The 5,829-nt window shown below is 44.8% G+C and overlaps 1 non-coding gene across 1 annotated transcript; it reads right to left on the bottom strand.

Moving 5' to 3' along the window:
- Positions 1–1,303: 1,303 nt before the first annotated feature.
- On the bottom strand, positions 1,304–1,411 carry LOC121475043. The gene has a single exon (XR_005983603.1). It is a non-coding gene; the product is annotated as a U6 spliceosomal RNA (small nuclear RNA).
- Positions 1,412–5,829: the final 4,418 nt, after the last annotated feature.

Below are 5,829 nucleotides of genomic sequence, written 5' to 3'. Positions count from 1 at the left end.
GAGTGAATTTTGTCTTTAAAAAAAGTACCACTGGGAATCCCTGGGTGGCTCAGTGGTTTAAGGCCTGCCTTTGGCCCCGGGTGTGATCCTGGAGTCCCGGGATTGAGTCCCACATTGGGATCCCTATATAGAGCCTGCTTCTCCCTCTGCCTGTGTCTCTGCCTCTCTCTCTTTCTGTGTCTTTCATGAATAAATTAAAAAAAAAATCTTTAAAAAAATTTTTAAAAAATTTAAAAAGTACCACTAAAATAATTTTTTAAGATAAGCTTATTGCTGTAAGATGAATAAGTTTGGGGGGGGGGTGTCTAATGGACAGCATGGCGACCACAGTTAACAGCACTGTATTACAGACTGCTTGAAAGATGCTAGGAGAGTAGATCTTAAATGTTTTTACTACAAAACAAAAAATGGTAATTATGTGAAGTGATGGAAGTGTTAACTAACCTCACTGCGGTTAATAATTTTGCAGTATATGCATGTATCGAATCATCACCTTGTACAGCTTAAATTTGCACAATGTTACATGCCAATTACATCTCAAAAAGGCTGGAAGATCGATCCATCAATCCATCGATTTTTAAAAGTAGCTCAATCTTGGCACCTTGTAAGTTAGCCTTGACCAGACCCAGAGATAAAGAAGAAAATGCAGATTGACCAGTGCTGGTAATTCAGCTATCCCAAGTGCACTCATGAGCATAAAGCCTGATGGGGACTAATCCTTCAACACCCCTCTGTGGGGCTTCTCCTAATAAGCTCCAGTGGGAGAGGCTAAGGAAGCACAGTTACAAACAAAAGTCAACAGCCTTGGGCTCTGCTCCCTTGTCTCACAATCCTTTGGATAAGCAGCAAAATTCAGTGCCATTTTGTCCATTAAAAAAAAAAAAAGCCTCTAATTCAAAAAAAAATTAAAAACACCTTTTCTGCTTTCATTTCTCATTAAAATGCCACTTTTGAGTCATTTGGAAAGGGTCAGGCTGGATGTTGGCTTTAAAACCTTTGACAGCTACTATAATTGCCTAGAGGTCCAATAACAGTGATTGCTCTCACAAGTTTAATTTTGAAGTTTCTGCCAAGCCATTAGCAGGTAGCCAGGGTATGGAAATGAAAGGAAATTAGAGGCGACGAGAAAAACTAATCTCACCTACCTCTGGACTGTCACCTCTTCCCTGGGCCAGGACACATTTCTCTTCCAAGTCGCTGTTTCCTGGTATAGCGAGAGGAGTCCCTGGATTGGATTCCTAGTTCTGCTACTGACTAATCACATGGTTTCAGGCAAGTTATTAAACATTTTGGTATTCTTTTTTTTAATAGGAAACGCTTCATGAATTTAGTTGTCCTCCTTACACGGGGGCCAGGCTGATGTTCTCTGTTATCATTCCAGTTTTAGTACATGTGCTGCAGAGGTGAGCGCGGCACATTTTGGTATCCTTAAAAATGGGTACGTTGTTGTTTCTGCTGCTCTGCCCTCGGCCCAAGTGCCATCTTGACAAGATTCTTCCACAGATCATGTCTGTGGAGGGAGGCAAGGCAAAGAGATGTGTGCACAGGACACTTGCAGGAGCACTCTGCATGGACAATCACTGAGTTTAGGATTGGGCTGGGAAAGCTTCCTGGGCAGAGGTAGAAATGCATTAAAATAAGACATTGTAGGGACACCTGGGTGCCTTGGTGGTTGGTTGAGCATCTGCCTTTGGCTTAGGGCATGAATCCAAGGTACTGGAATCGAGTCCCACATTGGGCTCCTTGCATAGAGCTTGCCTCTCCTTCGCCTGTGTCTCTGCCTCTCTGTGTGTCTCTCATGAATAAATAAATAAAATCTTAAAAAAAAAAGTTGTATCCCCTTGATCTGGTCACTTTCAGGCAATATAAGAGAACACATCTAAAGATATTCTAAAGGCTGCTCTAAATAAGGTGGTTCAACCATCATGGTTGCAATTTCAACTCTTCCATGGCCATTTAATCACCCTTAGTCCTTTCTTTCGATCCTCACAACAAGCAATCCCAAGGTTATTACACTCTCCATTGTATAGATGAGAATACTGGGCCTGCAAAGTTTACATAAGTTACTCAAATTTCACTTGACTGGTTAGTGGCAGAGATGGGCTTTGAACCATAGTTTTCTGACCATAACACCCATTTTCTCTCTGCCTGACCAGTGGCTCCCAGAGGTGGTGATCACTAAGAGAGCCTCAGGTATAATGAGGGTCAACAGGTACAGGATCCACTGCTAACCTCCTACTATCCATCTATTTTTCCCTTAAGGGACTTTCTGAAATATCATTTTTAATAAGGGCAGGCCTGCGGCTCTGGTGTCTGGAATATTTTCACGTGACAGCAGAAAACCAAAATTTGTTGTCAGTTTTTTGTTTTTTAAAGATTTATTTAGGGATCCCTGGGTGGCGCAGCGGCTTAGCGCCTGCCTTTGGCTCAGGGTGCGATCCTGGAGACCCGGGATCGAATCCCACATCAGGCTCCCGGTGCATGGAGCCTGCTTCTCCCTCTGCCTGTGTCTCTGCCTCTCTCTCTCTCTGTGACTATCATAAATAAATAAAAATTAAAAAAAAAAAAAGATTTATTTATTTATTTATGAAAGACAGAGAGAGAGAGGTGCAGAGACACAGGCAGAGGGAGAAGCAGGCTCCATGCACCGGGAGCCCGACGTGGGACTCGATCCCGGGACTCCAGGATCGCTCCCTGGGCCAAAGGCAGGCACGAAACCGCTGAGCCACCCAGGGATCCCCTGTTGTCAGTTTTTTTTTTAATTGTGAACTGTGTACAAAAACCTTACAGAAATGAAAAGGATATATGTGTTCCTTGGCTGTTCCTTCATCAGAATATCATCTGAATTGAGCCCAGAAGGCAGCATAGTTCAATAGGCAAGTGCCTGAGTTTGGAACCAAGATCTGAGCTGGGGTCTTAGTTAGCTATCTGACCCTGAGCAACTTGTTTAACTCTCTTATGCCTTTGTTTATTCAGCTACGCAATGAGAATAATGCCCCCTTCAAAGGATTCTTAGAAAAATTAAACCAGCTAATGATGTAAGGTGGTTAATAGGTGCCAGCCACAGACTCAGTGTATAGTAAATTCCACTTTGTATTGTTCTATCTCACTCTCTTTAGAGGAGAAGGAAAAGAGGTGAAAGAAGCCAAAATCCAAATCCATTTAAACAATCTGTTCTAACTAAGGATGACAGTCAGGAATAGCTCTCCCATGTGATGTTCCATTTAGCACTGGAATGTTGCTTCTGCAGATCTGGATGTTTCCCATGAATTTGCTTTCCAAATCAACTTAGGAATGGCAGGACAGGGGCTCCTGGTTGGCTCAGTTGGTTGGGTGTCTGCCTTCGACTCAGGTCATGATCCCGGGGTCCTAGGATCAAGTCCCAAGTAGGGCTCTCTGCTCCCTGCGGGCCTGCTTCTCCCTCCTTGTCTGCCTGCCACTCCCCCTGCTTGTACACACTCTCTCTCTGTCAAATAAATAAATAAAATCTTCTTTAAAAAAAAGAAAAGAAATGACAAGACAAGACAAAATTCGTGCTACTTCAACATTAGAGATCTGAATGCTAATGCAAATCCAATGGCATCACTAATGATCACCTACTACATGTCAGTCACTGAGAGATAGACAGATAAGAGACAGGACGCAGTCTCCACCTTTGAAGGACCCGTGGTTCAATAGAGAGGGTTGGATAAGACCATAAATAGTCATAAAAATACTATAGGAGAAACCTTCTAAGAGAGAAGAAAACTGCTCTGGGAGTCCCAGAGAGGGAGAAGTTAACTCAATATTGATAAGGATTTCATGGAGAAGAAAAATTCACATGACTTTGAAAGAAAGGTAGGATTTCAACAAGTGAATGGAGCAGGAGAAGAAGTCGAGAGAACATTCTAGGTGGAAGGAAAAACACCAAGCAAGATAGGAAAGCAGAACACTGACGTCCTGACCGGGGAAACACTAAAGCCAGAGATCCGTATGCATCAGTCGTGGGAGAAACAGCAGGAGAGGTGAGTGGTGGCCACACGGTGGAAGCTTTCAGTTCTGGGTGTGGATGAAGACCAGAGATTCACTCAGTTTTAATATAAAAAGCCTATGAAGCATTTTTTTAAACATTCTTTTTTTTAAATTTTTTATTTATTTATGTATTCATGAGAGACACATAGAGAGAGAGAGAGGCAGAGGGAGAAGCAGGCTCCATGCAGGGAGCCCGATGTAGGACTCGACCCCAGGATTCCAGGATCACACCCTGGGCTGAAGGCAGATGCTTTAACCACTGAGCCACCCAGGCATCCCTGATGAAGCGTTTTGAACAGAAGGCAGTTATGATAGGAGTTTGATCAGAGTCACCTCTCTCGGGAGGTGATGAGGATTAATTGGGTCAAGTCAGTGAAGCCTCTAACAAAAGTCAACAGGTGCAAAACTAATTCCAATTTTCTTCTCCTTCCTCTAAGCACCCAGAAAATCCATCGTTTCTGAATCTGAGTGCCACAACCTGCAAAAAATGGGCCTTCAGTCAAGACTCTCCGCTGGCTGTGAATTTCTTCTTCCTTCCCAGAATCCAGCTAAAGAAGGGGTGGCCCCCTGACCCAGATCTAGAAAATCCCTAGGCAGAGGCCAAAGGATAAGCTCCTGTGACCTCCAGCTATTTCCTGCAGCCGAGGAGCGTAGGATGGCACAGTTTAAGTGCAGCTAACCTGGCACTCCCCGCTAAAAGCCTGCCTGCAGGAAAGCTGGCCCCCTCTCATCTTCGTTAATACGTCTCTTTAGCGGCTCATTTGGACTGACCGGCCTGTGTCACTTGGCATTCAGGAAGTGTGCCTCCCCTCACTACCCTCTCCACTGCACGGAGCCTGGAGGATGATTTGGGAGTTTTGTGGCCTTTCATTTTTTTCCCCTCTCCCCTTCTCCTGCTGCTGGGAGTCTTTTCTTCCTGATAAGAACCTTCTAGCAGCTTCATCAGAGCCATTGTTAAGAGAAGGCGACTCTTCTCACAATGAATAACTTCTCCTTTCTGCGGAAAAAGCAGTCCTTGAGAAAGGTCTCATTATTGCTCTGGTGCCATTATTCTGAATGTGGAGGCTCAGAGCCCCTCCCTCCGTCCCCACAGGGGCAGGAGGAGAGGGGGAGTAGGGGGTGCAGAAGGAAAGAAAAATCCTGTTTCTTGCCATTCACTTCTTTAAAAGGTGGCTGTGAAAATCTTCTCTTTCGCCACTAATGGGATTTGAAGGAGACACAACTTCTGCACTTGGTACCCTCACGCATTCTGGAAGAGTCCTTCGCAGACTCAGAGGTTAACTGCGCCTTTTCTGGGGTGCCTCCTCTCCTGCCAACTCAGGATGTTTCATCTCCTCAGAGATCAAAATGCACTGACCTCTGCTTCCCCTCCCCAAGCATTTCACAGTGGCCTAAAATCAAAAAACCATTCTTTCTGCCCTCTGTCCCTCTACGGAGGTTCCCTTTCCTTCTGTTGGCACATCTGCAGGCTAGCTTCCATCTGCACACTCAGAAAATCACGAATTAAGGGACCATTACAGTTAAGGCACTGGGACAGGCCCAGCCTTCTGAGTCTCACACCCTGCAGTCCCAGGGATCAAGGGCAGGGGCTTTCATTATAAAGGCCTAGGAGCCTTTCACCTCTTGGATCTGCCTGGGATGCCCTCCAGGTAACAGACACTCATCCAAGTCACGATTTAATGAAAGCTACTCACTGGGGAGCATTTAAGTCTAGGTATCCTAACCCAACTTCCCCCAACTTTCAAGACTAAACCCTAAGGAATAAGTTTCCTACCCAATCCTGAGGTGCCTCTTGGAAAAGGGAAAATGAAGTAAAGC

Source organism: Vulpes lagopus, chromosome 1 (assembly GCF_018345385.1).
Source record: "Vulpes lagopus strain Blue_001 chromosome 1, ASM1834538v1, whole genome shotgun sequence".
Classification (NCBI taxonomy): Eukaryota; Metazoa; Chordata; class Mammalia; order Carnivora; family Canidae; genus Vulpes; species Vulpes lagopus.
This window is presented reverse-complemented; position numbering and strand designations above follow the sequence as displayed.